The sequence below is a fragment of the Micropterus salmoides genome, unplaced genomic scaffold (assembly GCF_014851395.1).
Source record: "Micropterus salmoides isolate LMB-PRFRI ecotype aquatic unplaced genomic scaffold, ASM1485139v1 Ms_hic_scaffold_4, whole genome shotgun sequence".
Lineage (NCBI taxonomy): Eukaryota > Metazoa > Chordata > Actinopteri > Centrarchiformes > Centrarchidae > Micropterus > Micropterus salmoides.
The window spans coordinates 10963037-10977382 of record NW_024043372.1 but is presented as its reverse complement, the minus strand read 5'-3'; positions in this window follow the sequence as shown (position 1 = coordinate 10977382).

Below are 14346 nucleotides of genomic sequence, written 5' to 3'. Positions count from 1 at the left end.
ATATAAAATGAGTAAAATAGAATAAAATAAAAGGGATAAAATAAAGTCAAATAAGATCGGAAAAGGCTCTCCTATAAAAGTATGTTTTAAGAAGGGACTTAAAAGAGTTCACTGACTCAGCTGACCTGATTTCCTCGGGCAGGCTGTTCCAGAGCCTCGGTTCCCTGACAGCAAACGCTCTGTCCCTTTTAGTTTTCAGTCGAGACTCTGGAACCGATAGCAGACCTCTGCCCGAGGATCTCAAGGTACGTGCTGGTGTGTATGGGACTAAAAGTTCAGAAATATAACAAGGCGAGAGGCCATGAAGAGCTTTAAAAGTGATCAATAGAATTTTAAAGTCAATTCTAATACATACTGGTAGCCAGTGTAATGAAGCTAAAATAGGAGTAATGTGGTCATATTTCTTTGTTCTGGTTATGATGATAAAGAAATGTCATCCTATACTCGATTAATTTTCCAGCTTGAATTTAATGTTAACTAACCAAATTCCACAGCTCCTGAGAAAAGATTGTTTTAGGGTTAAGCAAAGCTATCCTCATGTAACGTGAGCTCCCCCAAGTGGACAAAATAAGTATTACATGCCATCGTCTGAAATGCCGTTAATGTATAAAAATCACTCTGTATTTATCTGTCCATAATCTGATGCCATTCGTGTAGCTTGCTTATATTCTCTAAGAACGTGTAACAGCCAATATATCCAGAAAGCTAGTTAAGTTCCTCTCATCTGTGATTCATTCTGAAATGCTAACCTCAAAGTTGAACTACCGACAATTGTTTTCCTTTTATCAACGGAACAACCGTTTGACAATTAAGGTTTGATTGTGGGAAGATATTTGATTACAATACGCGCAAATAGTTTTGATGAAATATTAAAAGTCAAAGACAAGACAGTCCCTCAGGAAAACCAGAAACAAGCCCTCCGTCAGGGGAACAAAGGACTGCCCTCTGGGACCACGCCCTAACAGACAAAAGCAGTCCTCTGCTTGTTCCTGGCTCTCCAACTGCGCTTCAGCCCACCGTGCCCCCTCTCACGGCAACGCTCTAAGATTCGACCTGGCGCAGCAAAGGCTTGTTCGTTTTCAAGCCAAACACGTGACGTGCCGCGACCTCAGCTTTTCCTTGTTTCCTTGTTTCTTTACTTGCCCTTTATTTTCTTTGATTTTGTTTTGTTAAAAGTTATCAGTCCGTTAAGTTTCACTAGTTTAATTGAAGAACGACCAAGTTCTTTTCTTTTAAGCTTTTTTCGTCCAGCTAATCCCACAGAGGTCGGACCCGACCTTGTGGTCCAGCAGTAACAAAGGACGACCAAACCTCTGACCCGAGCCAGGGTTGGAAAGCCCCCCACTGCGAGTTTCTTCAGAAAGCCGACAAAAGACGGACCTCCGGAGAAATTCCCTGGCAGAGAAAGCGACTGGCTGACGGCTTTAAGCTGTCCTAAACGAGAACGCACGGAACTCAGCCAGTGTGAGGCCGCCTAACGTTACCAGCACCCGGCTAGAAGAAGCGACAAAGACCAAAACCTGCAATCTGTGGTCAATGATGTCCCATAGTTGTTAATAGATTATCTTTAACTCTTAAAACTCATAGCTTGCGTTCATTAGCTGCCGTATGAGTCAAATCCTCCCCACAATAGAAACCCACATTCTCATTGTTTAGCCATTGTTTATTTCTTGGATGTATTTTTTAGCTGCATTTTTATATTCACCTTAATTAGTTAATAAATTTCACTGTAACCAAAGGAATTGTGCATGTATTGCCTGTCTCCAAGTCCCTGCAACGAGAATTTACCCCTGCGATATGAGACTGACTGACTGATTTATTTAAGATAATTGAGCGATTATTAACTAACTGATCACTAGTGAATAATTGTATAATTATTAAAACACTACCCAGAGGTCTGGAGACTCTGGGTTAATTAAAACTCCAGTGGTGCCCCGCGAAACGAGAGATTTATGGATTAATATTTTCTGTATATTAAAATTCATAAGTTTGTATTAATTCTCATAAATTTATTAAAACATAGTAGACATGCAACACACTACTATGCTATCTCTCACACACTATTATACTCTCTCACATACACTACTATACTCTCTCTCACACACTACTATACTCTCTCACATACACTACTATACTCTCTCACACACTACTATACTCTCTCTCACACACTACTATACTCTCTCTCACATACACTACTATACCCTCTCACATACACTACAATTTTTCATGCAAACATCATTCTTTCTCATTCACAGCATCATTTCATCTTGCATACAATACTGTAAATAATGTTATGAGAGTATGATAGTGTCTGTAAATGAGAATGATAGTATTTTAAAGAAAGTATAGTTGTGTAAATAATTACGATTTATGACCTAGACATTAGTGTGTGAGAGAGAGTATGATGACGCATGAGGGTATAGTGGTGAGTATATTGCTATACGTGTGCTATTATGATGCTGTGTGTGAGACCAAATATGAATTATTTCTCATGGGGCCTCTCATATTTTCCAGTCCTGCTTGCACACGTCCAACCCCGTCTAACAAACCACCAGGGACGCGTGTCCCTCTGGAGCTCTTTTGCTGTCAACGGTGAATACAACAACAATAAATTAGTGACCCAAACCTACAACCACTGGGGAATTTGTTCTTCCAGCAGAGCAGGGAAGAAATTCAGGATTCTCTTCACTTGTCTTGTATCAGGCCATCAACAAATCAGGGAGGCATGATCCCACACTCTCTGGCCACTGCCAGTCTGTTTCCACCAAGTGGTTTCACACTGCAAGCTGGTCACTCAGGGTTAGATCGGTTGGCATGAAGGAAGGCGGGTGGCAGGGATACACATATTCACTGGCAGGTGTGGCTAAAAGAAGGAGGAGCGGAGAGGCCTGCGTACACTAAACAGCTTAGTGTAAATATTTGCCCTTAATATTCAAATGACTTGACTAGAGTTAAAGCTTTTCTTTGAGTAAAGAATAATACCATAGTGATAGTACTTCACTTTTAATGGATATCAGCTGTTCAGCGCTCATGAAGTCCATACCCTTTACATGACACAAAGACATTTGCAGGATTCAAGTTTCTAACTGCACTTGCATTTCTTTTATGTACTTAATGCAAATATATGCAGTCCATTTTGCAAAAGGGAGTTGGAAGTTTATTAGTCAATCAAAAAACACATAAAATCCTCTAAAATATTCCTAGCAACATAGTCACTGCTACACCAGGCAGCTTAACTGGTTGGCGGCTAGTCCAGCACATTGACTCTCAATACCTACAAGATGTGTAACATGACTTCTATAAATTTCATGCTTCCATCTGAGTTAAGTGGAGACGGGTTGTTTGGTGTCACTAAAAAGAAAGATGCATTTTACTTGAAACATCTTGTCGTGCAGTCTTGCAGCTTTACATTTAAAGATTATATGAACTGTTTATATATTCACTTTCAGTGTGCGGTTTAAATTTACATGATGAATATGTCATTTTAGGATGATACTTAGCTGTGTAAATAAATTCTTGCTACATATTAATTTCAAAGCATGTCAATTTGAATTTAAAGGAGATAATATTTTGTTTCCTCTTTTGTTTCACAGGTGAATCAAATATTGGTGATAAAATGTATGGTCTGACCTGATTTTGTTGTGCACTGTGATAACAAGCACAATGAGAAACTGAGAATCCACTGGCAAATAAAGAAACTAGATCAGACAGGGTTCCAGAGCAAAAATCCCCATCATTAGCCTTAAATCTTAAGCAATTAGTAAATGTAGCTACAGCTCAGGGGGTTCTATATTCTGCAAAATGGTTGATATACTTTCTGCAGGTTACTGAGTTTTGGCACCTCAGTGGCATTTCGCTCTTAATTAGAAATTCTATTATATCAGACATGTAAGATTTTCCCCCCTCCCAATGCTTTTGAAAGTTTTCACAGTAAAATGTGTATTTAATGTATGGTAACTTTGGTCAGCTGGGTATTTTATAATTTATAACTGTTTAGATGGATGTGGACAGTGATAAAGTGAAATTAGAGGGTTCCCAGTTATGTAGATTTTTGGTGGGAGATAAACTCACGTACAGAGTGCCTTACAATGGGGGAGGATGACCTCCAGATTTACCTTTAAATGTGCTGTAATTCTGCTCTGCTTTGAATTTGTGGCTTTCCTGAATTGCTTGCAAGGAGTTAATATCCCAGGGGGGTTGTGCTGTCCATTAACATTTTCCAAAGTGCTGCCATAACTAAGAAGATTCATTTTATTACAAAGTGTAGCATTCATTTCATCCCTAAAAAGCAATTATAGCACACATTTTGTATAAAGCCACTTTGTCCTGGTAGAGTTTTAATTTCGTTAAAGACAGAAGCTGAATGCTCAGACAAACACCGCTGTCAGTTAGGGGCTAAGATTGACAGGCGCTTCTTAACACTTTTTTTCTTTCTTTTTTGTCCTGCCCAGCAGCCTAGTATAGAGTATGATGAGCTGGATACCATATTGTGCCAGACAGATTTTACTTTAACAAGAGAGTATTAATATACTTCTTTGTCTGTTTTATTATTTGTTTAATTATTTATTGATTTGTCACTGGGCCGGACAGAGCGGAAGACATGGGGATGTGGGGGCACAAACAGACAGCACAGAGAAAGGACAACACCTGCAAGCGAACGGGGATGGGGGTGGGGAAAATAGGAAATAACTGAGGGGAACACCAATTGCAGAAAGCAACGAAACCTGCAAGAGAACGGGGAGGGGGGCTTGGGGCGGAGAAAAAACAACAAACAAACACAAACAAACAAACAAAAAAACAGAAAAAAAGACAACCAGCCAAACAGCAGCAATAAACAGCTGAATGAAAACAAGAAACAGCTGACTGCACAGCCATGAGTGCTGGAATAATAACAATTAATTAAAATAAGTAACTGAAAGAAAAGCATAAAGAATAATTCTATCAGGGACAACCCAAATTTGTGTGTGTCTATGTGTGAGACTGTGTGTGTCTGTGTGCGTGTGGGTGTGTGTCTGTATGTGTGTGTGTACGTGTGCGCGCATAAGCCTGTTAAAGAATGTAGTTGTTAGGTAGAGTGGGATGCCACAACGTGCGGTAACGACCCCAGCAACAGGCAGGCAAGAACCCCAGTAACCAATAGGGGTGGGAGAAATAAAAAAAAAAAAAAAAAAAAAATGATGCATCGTGACGCGAACACGGAAGACCCCGACCCATCCAACAGACGCCCAAAACACCCAAATGCCAACAGAACGAACCTGCGGAAGAGCAGAGCCCAGACAGGCCGCGGTGTGCACACAACAGAGACCCAAGCACCACACCGCTGCGGAGCGAACAACCAAACCGCCAAAACGCCACGCAATCATCAACATCAATGCACAAGTGACGAACCCAACCCGCACACTGCACGAGCACGGCCACACCCAATGCCCGACATCCTCTTGCGTGTCTCACGTGCGAGGTCGAGAGAACAAGAGAGAGCGAGCGGCAGAACACGACGGCGAAAGCCAGCGGTGAAAAACACCAGCAGCAAGTCCCAGCCCTGCAGCAAACGTGCTGTGCAGGTCACCATGCACCCACCAATAAAAGTCCGCCGTCCCCTCAACCGCCGGAAAAATGAAGGCCGCCCGCGCCAGCCAACATCCCCCATGCACAGCACGTCCCCAGGCAGCCTTGCAATGCCAGCCAAACCAGAAACGAGGCAAAATCAACTAGCCCAGCTGCATGTCACCATCCGTCAAGGGACGAGAGTTCCAGGCAAAAGCCCAGAATAAAGCGGAGCCCTGCCCCACACGTACAATGCACATCCCGAAAACTAACTTAATACTTCAGTTACAGAGGAGTCCGACAACCGGCTAACAGAGAAATGGGGAAGCATGGATCTAAGCCCAACGAAGCAAACCTGGGACACAAACTATTCCCTCCAAGACAATGAGGGAATGCCTCCCCCGGATTCCAGTGCACAAATTAATGCCCAGCAGCCCCCCAGAGAACCCCACCCCCAGTAGCCAGGGCACCCCGCAACCCCACAAAGTGCAAAGGACCCAGACCACATGTCCCGCGGAGAACTGCGCTCCGCCCCGTGGGAGAACAGCAGAGAGCCGTGCCGGGGAGCTCCCCGCCTCCAGGGAGCGATAACGCGGCAGAACCAGGGCCGACAGTCCCCCAGCCCAGAGCCAGCAGCTCCCAAGCTCCGTGAACCCAAGGCCAGTCCCGCCCCAGACGGGGTCCCGCCCCCCACAACACCGGCCATGTGCCCCAGGGACTCCAGAATGCCCCCACCGCGAGAGAGCCGGCACGGGGAAGCAGCAGGAGCCCCACCCCTACTACCTGACAGTTATGGGGTGCCTGTGTCTACTACCCTCCAATTTTAACTGCACCTTAGTTACCACGCACCTTCTCTTTACTCTCCCATACAACACTTCACAATCCATGACATGCATCCAACACAATACAATACATTTACAGAGGCAGGCGGGGGGGTTGAAGGGGTTAACTGGGGCCCAAACTGTCAAACGCCAAATCAGTGTAAAATATATCATGATTCTCCACTGAGAATAGTACAAAAAATAGGGGGGGGCAGAATATCACATATCAGGTCATAACTGCTAATTAGCTCAGTTAGCTGTGCGGCTAACTAAGTGGTATATTAGCTATTACCTGACTGAGTCTGAAATCGGCACCAGAACTGCAGACTCCGAGACCAATGGAGTCCAGTTTGATGTCAGGGGTATACAGTACTGAGGTCATTACCAGTGGCGCTGGCCAGGACAGGCATCAGAGAAGCAGCAACACCATGCAGAGCCAGAATATTATCACATGTAAGGATTAAGGGTTTATTACAACCAAACCAGACTTGGTGATTGTTGGAACAGTGAAAAGACCAACCACACCGGTTGTGGTGAGTTTTATTTTGTTTCTGTAGAGTTTGAATGAAGTGTGTTTTAAGACTAAACAAAGCGTGAGCATATCTACTGTATTCCCAGGATCCTAACCTTAACCCTAGAACTGGGGAACATAGGACATAGGACCCTGCGAAGATAAGATCTTTTGTCATGTAACCATTATGTGCCAAGACAGCAACAAAAGAAGGCATGGTATACAGTTTTATTATTATTTTATTATTCTGTTTGATAAGGAACATAGGTGTAAGAAGATAAAAATTGACATTTTGTGAGTTTTGTTTATTTATTAGCTAAAAAAGCTTGTGTAATGTAGCAAATTCACTGCTCGCACACATCTCCCAGCTGAAACTACTGGGAGAAACCTGAGCAATACTATTGGCTACATACAACAATTCATATACAGTGTAATGAAAAAATACATACAATTACACAAAAATAGAAACAGAAACAAGAAAGAAGATGAATATAGAATATAATAGAAAGAAGAATACATGTACAACTAAATAAAATCCTAAGGAAAGCTATCTGTTCATCTCTGTCTGATTATTCTTTAGGTATGTACTGAAGGTGAGTTGGTGCTCACCAAATGAGAGAGCTTACTTTGACACTTACAATTACTAAAATAGTAGGGGAGTGTCATATCTTTGCCACTAACCTCAATAATATTCTTCCTACTCAAGTGGGGAGGAGTTGAGTGAGTGTCCTACAGGCAAGCGATGGGCTGAACTAAAAAGCGCAGCTTCAAGATCATATCGGCACAGAGGGTCTATAACAAACTGTGCCAACATTTGCTCTCAGCTCTGCTCAGAGGTGGCTGGCATGTGCTGTTAAGTCAATCGTGGGTTGCGGTGAGCATATTGATTTTCCTGTGGAGTCTCACATGCATCAAATCAATCCTCCTTCCCATCTTCTTCACTCACTCCCATACTGTCATTTAGGGTTTCTAATGCCACAGAAATACTTGGCTCATTTTTGTTTGATCTTTTTCCTTGTGACCTGTACAAAAATAAAATAAAAAAGTCTGTGAGAGAGTGATGAGTCAGTGCAGGCAACTTACTGTACATTTTTACCAAGTCAGCTGAGTGAGAAGGTTGCTACATGGACTGTCAATGGTGTCATAGACATGAGTGCAAATACATAATGAAAGCATGGAAACAACAACATAAAGGCCCTGTATTGCTGAAGAAAAGATACTTAGGTGTAAAGTCTGAAACTTTCCAGCCTTGTTGAATGTGAAATGATTTGTTTTCTGAGTGGTGAAATGTCTAGATTTTATATATCTTGAAGGGGGTATGACCTTTTGGACCAACTTTACTACGGAAGGGCCTGAGAACCACCATGTAGAGAAACAAAATCAATAACTGCAGTGCAACCATAAGACCCACCAAGCTTGTCAGAGGATCAGTGCAGTGTGGTAGAAGCATGCTGTGAGCATGAAATCCATATATACAGATTTGCTATATCACAAGGAAGTCATTACCATAAAAAAAAGCTGATTGTACAAATAGCTGTATGGATATTATAGTTGTGTTGAACACTGGTATCTAGCTATTGTCTAAATAAATCAAATTTCCTGGCTGAGTAATTGTATTGTTTCAGCAACTTAGCTGTAGCTTTTACCATTTGCATCTGTATGTTGTGACAATCTGTCTAGGAGTTATGCTAATTGCACATAAATACTGACACTTGACAATTTAGACATTTGAGAAATTTTATGAAACAAGCTGGGAAATCTGTATTTGCACACAAACTCAAAAGCCTTCAGTTCCACCTGAAAAAGGGCTTTGACATATGGAAGTTGTTATTACGGAAGCTCTGAAAGGCAAGTGAGAAAAGGAATTCTGTTTTCATCTGTGAAACAGTAGGGGGGAGGAGTTTTGGAAGGTGAAAACACAGTTTTTTGTCAGGATAATTTTTTAAAAGTCTGATCTAAATTGTTTCTCTCCTGTGTTTATAAGTGTTTGTTGTTGTAATCCTGATTTTGGTCACAAAAGGCTGGAGTGCTCCACAACCCCATGTTCTAAATAGGACTAAAAGCCTTGACAGTATTGTTACATAGCTTGCTAAAACACAATATGTACCTTGTATTTAGAGTATGCCTACATAAAACTCACCTGAAAGAAAGCATGGATGCTATTGTCTTTTTTAGAAAAAAGTAGTGGCGCTCTCCAGCCTCTTGTGGCCAAAATGAGTATTACAACAACCAATAGGCCTACGTAGAAGTATTATCCTGATACAAAATTATTTTTCACCTGTTCTTAGGTCGTAAACACAGGAGACAAAGATTGTTTAGATCAGATTAAAAAAAGGATCCAATCTTGTTTCTCATTCGTCTGTATTTCCTTTCCATCGACCTACCTAAGTTAAATATGAAAGTCTTGCAAATGTTTGTTGTTTGCAGGACCACTATTGTATAGTGCAGTTCCGTGCACATTGTATACATTGAATTATACAAGAAGTTTTCAGAAAGCTCAGTTCTTACATACCATCTATATCTTTCCCTTTCTCTTATATTAAAAGAAGCAAGCTGTCACATGGTTACTACAACTGGAATCCTGTTTCACAGTGTGAATTTCCTAGATCAGCAGAAATATTCCAATAAACACAATGCAGGACCATTAGCTGCGGGGAACTCTTTCATATGACCTCAAGCTGAAGGCTTTGTTAGTCATACATCAATTAATCACAAGGCCCAAGATATTACAGCAGTTGGAGGCCAATTTTATTCAAGTAATGTGTTGACATACACATATCTTATTGTCATGCCATCACCTTGGCACACCTAACCATCTGCTCATTACCACATTCTCCCATGGTGGATACAGAAAAGCAATAATTGTGATACAGTAAAATTTGTTGAAATCACTGCTGAGTCAATGTTTAATACCAAGACATAATAACTATGTGTAATTTGTATTTTTTTATGTAATATTTATGGTTATATTGTTTATTTCGGAGAAAATATACCAATATTGATAATGTTCAATCTTCACACATGTACAAGAGTAGTACCTTCCATCTTCCTTCTTGCTAAATCTTGATGTTTTTCGTTATGCTGTCACTCCTGTCCTGTCTACCTCACAAGTTGATTTTCCCATGACAGCTTTTACAAAGCTTCTACTCAATAAACCTATATGTTGACACAACATCGGCAACACTTTCAAATGTTAGACTCCATTGCATTGCACCTAGGGTTGCCAATAGTCCAGTAAAATGTGGAATTGTCCCGTAAAATACGGAATCATATTGGATACTGAAAGATAATTTTATTTAGGGGAACTGGTTTCATTTTTACATGGTTTCATTTTCAAAAGACACCATATTTTTTGTCATACTGCACATTGCTGCAGCACCTCTTTTCACCCTATGTATTAACTGCTCCATTTTAACTACAGAGTGATGCATCTCACTTCTACAAAATCTTTGTTGAGAGTTGCATATGCGCAGTACCTAGTTAAGGACTACTACCCAATCAGATGCAGAGTAGGGTGGGCCCTTAAAAGCCGGTAAACACGGCTTCGGTTCAGCTTCAGGGTTGGCTTTGCCGGTTAGTTAGGAGACAATCAGCTGATCAGTAATGTTAATTGGCAATAAAACCGTAACCTTAGCTTAGAGCATGGAAGCATCAGCCAGCTAAACCTTTACTACCTTGGTAGAAAAATTATGTAAGGTTGAATTGGTTTATTCTCCAGCGCTGGCTTTGGCTTGTGGTGTAAAATATGTAGGGTAGTCGGATTAATTTCATGTAGTTATTCTCTCTCTCTCCAGCGCTCTGTTTTGGCTTTGTCGGTTACGTTCGTGAGACAATCAGCTTATCACTAATTGGCAATAAAACGGTAGCTTACAGCTGGAAGCTCAAATCAGACAGCTAAACCTTTACTGTCCTGGTAGAAAAGACATGTTGTTGGATTAGTTTTATGTAGTTAATATCTCTCTCCAGCGCTCTGTCTCAAGTTTGTGGGTTATGTTCTTGAGACAATCAGCTGATCCCTTATTGGCAATAAAATGGCAGCTTCCAGCTCAGATCAGCCAGCTAAACTTTTACAGCACTGGTAGAAAAAATATGTTGTTGGATTGTAATTTCATGTATTATTATTCTCCAGCGCTCTGTTATGGCTTTGTTACGTGGACAGAAATGTGTCCTTACTTTCCTGAGACAAACAGATGATGAATTTTATTGCCAATAAAATGGTAACAGCAGTGAACCTCAGATCAGAAGCTAAACTTCACATTTTACTGCCCTGTTGGAAAACATGTATTTCTTTTTACTGCTAATGTTGATATATAACAAGACCGTGTACCTATCAAGTGACCAATAATGAATACTTTCCGAATTTGCATTTTAATATATATTGCTTCCCCACTGTGCATACAAATGTGTAATTTGTACTTGTACTTGTATTTTAAAAAATTAAAAAAGACATTTTGGTAAGATTTGCATGCTTATCTAAAAAAGCAAAGTGAGAGGAGCCTTGATCCTTACCAGCCAATGCCTTTGTAAACTTCATGTATTATGTGGTTTATAATGGGCTGTGGTGCAGAAACAGTGAGGCTTACAATTTCCTGTCATCTGTCAGTGGTCATACTTGATGCACTAGGTGTGATAGTTTTTGATTCATTTAATTTGGTATGTAAGTCCAGATGAGCCAACCTTCCCAAGTTGTAAAATACTGTATTGCAGGAGTATGACACATAATGTAGCACTTCATTTCTTGATGTGGCTGTTGTATATAGTTAAGTAATTAAGTAAATATAATTTCTTAATATATCTATCTAAAGAGACCTGATTTCTTGACTGGCAACTCTCTGCTATCTCATAGATGACATCTTTGTCCTGCCTCAGGCACCGTAGCTATACTACTCGCTTGGATAGGGGAGGGGGGATGCAATTTGCAATGCTCACCAGTAGATGTCACTAAAACTTACACACTGAACCTTTAACTGAAACTGTCAATTATAATTATACCGTCATATTGTGCCTTAAAAGTGAGCAGATATAAATATATTTCACACACACTATATATAAATGTATATATATATATTTTGTTGCTGTTTGCAACCAAGATGGCGCCGCAGAGGGCCGCCTCTGGATTACGCTCTGTAGTGCTTTTTGTGTTTTTGTAAATTAATGCTGTTTTCTGCCGTCCCTCTCTGGTAACTTTTACCAGAGATGAGCTCCTAAACATTAGACTTTCAACTGCTCATACTATTCCACCGCTCTTTATTGACCCTGGAACTTTCCCGGAGTTACTAGTTGGAGGAGCGCCAGCTCTGTTTGTGATCCTTCGGAAACGTCGTAGGGGACAACGTGCAGGCGCGCTGGTTAAGCTGAGACAGCGGGGATTTCGCACTGCGCTCCCTTCAATTCACCTGGCGAATGTCCACTCTCTGGCCAACAAAATGGACGTACTGCTGCTCCTCAACAGAACAAACTCGGACTTCTGCAGATCTGCTGCCCTCTGTTTCACGGAATCCTGGCTCACCGAGTTCATCCCGGACAGCGTACTTCATCTACCGGGATTTAATCTCATCCGCGCGGATCGTGAAAGGGAGCTAACGGGAAAAACATGGGGAGGCAAACTCTGTTTCTATATAAACGAAGGTTGGTGCACAGATGTCACAGTGTTGAAGAAATCATGCAGGCCTCACCTAGAGACATTATTTATAAACTGTAAACCGTTTTATTCACCGCGGGAGTTTTCCTCGTTTGTTCTGGTTCCCGTTTACATTCCACCTCAGGCCTGTGTTAGTGAGGCGTTACTACACCTGGCCGACCAGATAACTAACGTGGAGAAAAAACATCCAGACTCCCTGCTCATTGTTCTTGGGGACTTTAACAAAGCAAACCTCAGTCATGAACTTCCAAAGTACAGACAGCATATTAAGTGTCCCACCAGAGACACTAACACACTGGACCACTGCTACACAACATTAAAGGACGCCTATCACTCTGTTCCCCGTGCAGCCTTGGGACTCTCTGATCGCTGTCTGGTTCATCTTATCCCGACACACAGGAAAAAGCTGAAATCTGCTAAACCTGTTGTAATGTCTGTGAAAAGATGGACCAATGAGTCAAAACTGGAGTTACAGGCCTGCTTTGACTGCACTGACTGGAGTGTTTTTGTGGCTGCAGCCACTGACCTGGACGAACTAACTGACACTGTGACATCTTACGTCAGTTTTTGTGAGGACATGTTTGTGCCGACTAAAACCTTCCGCACATACAACAACCAAAAACCCCGGTTCACAGCGAAACTCAGACAGCTTCGTCAGACCAAGGAGGAGGCCTTCAGAAGTGGTGCCAGAGTCTTGTACAACCAGGCCAGGAACACGCTGACTAAAGAGGTCAAAGCTGCAAAGAGGAGCTACGCTGAAAAGCTAAACAGCTTTGTAGCCAACGACCCTGCGTCAATGTGGAGAAGCCTACGGACACTCACAAACTACAAGAGACCATCCCCCAACACTGCTGGTACTCAACGACTGGCAGATGAGCTGAATGGTTTCTACTGTAGGTTTGAAAAGCCCAGAGTCACACCTCTCCCCCACTTCAACGCCATCTTCAAACACCTTCCCCCTCTGACCTCTCACCTGCACTCAAGATCTGTGAAGAGGACGTGAGCCACCTCTTCCAAAAGCAGAAGATCAGGAAGGCTCCTGGCCCCGACGGTGTGTCTCCATCCTGCCTGAAAATCTGTGCGGACCGACTGGCCCCCATCTTCACTCAGATCTTCAACAAATCACTAGTGCTGTGTGAGGTTCACTCCTGCCTCAAACGCTCCACAGTCATCCCGGTCCTAAAAAAAGCCTCCATCTCTGGACTAAATGACTACAGACCCGTCGCCCTGAAATCTGTAGTCATGAAGTCCTTTGAAAGACTGGTGTTGGCCCACCTGAAGGACATTACAGGCCCCCTGCTGGACCCCCTGCAGTTTGCCTACAGGGCTAACAGGTCAGTGGATGATGCTGTCAACTTGGGTCTGCATCACATCCTGCAACACCTGGACTCTCCAGGGACATATGCAAGGATCCTGTTCGTGGACTTCAGCTCGGCGTTAAACACCATCATCCCGGACATCCTCAGCACCAAACTCACCCAGCTCACTGTGCCAGCCTCCACCTGTCAGTGGATCACAGACTTCCTGACTGACAGGAGTCAGCAGGTGAGGCTGGGAAACATCACATCCAGCACCCGGACTATCAGCACTGGCGCCCGCCAGGGGTGTGTGCTCTCCCCACTGCTCCCTCTACACCAACGACTGCACCTCAGGAAAGCTGTCTGTCAAACTCCTGAAGTTCGCTGACGACACAGCAGTCATCGGCTTCATCCGGGACGGTGATGAGTCGGCCTACAGACGGGAGGTTGATCAGCTGGCTCTCTGGTGCGGTCAGAACAACCTGGAGCTTAACACGCTGAAAACTGTGGAGATGACCGTGGACTTCAGGA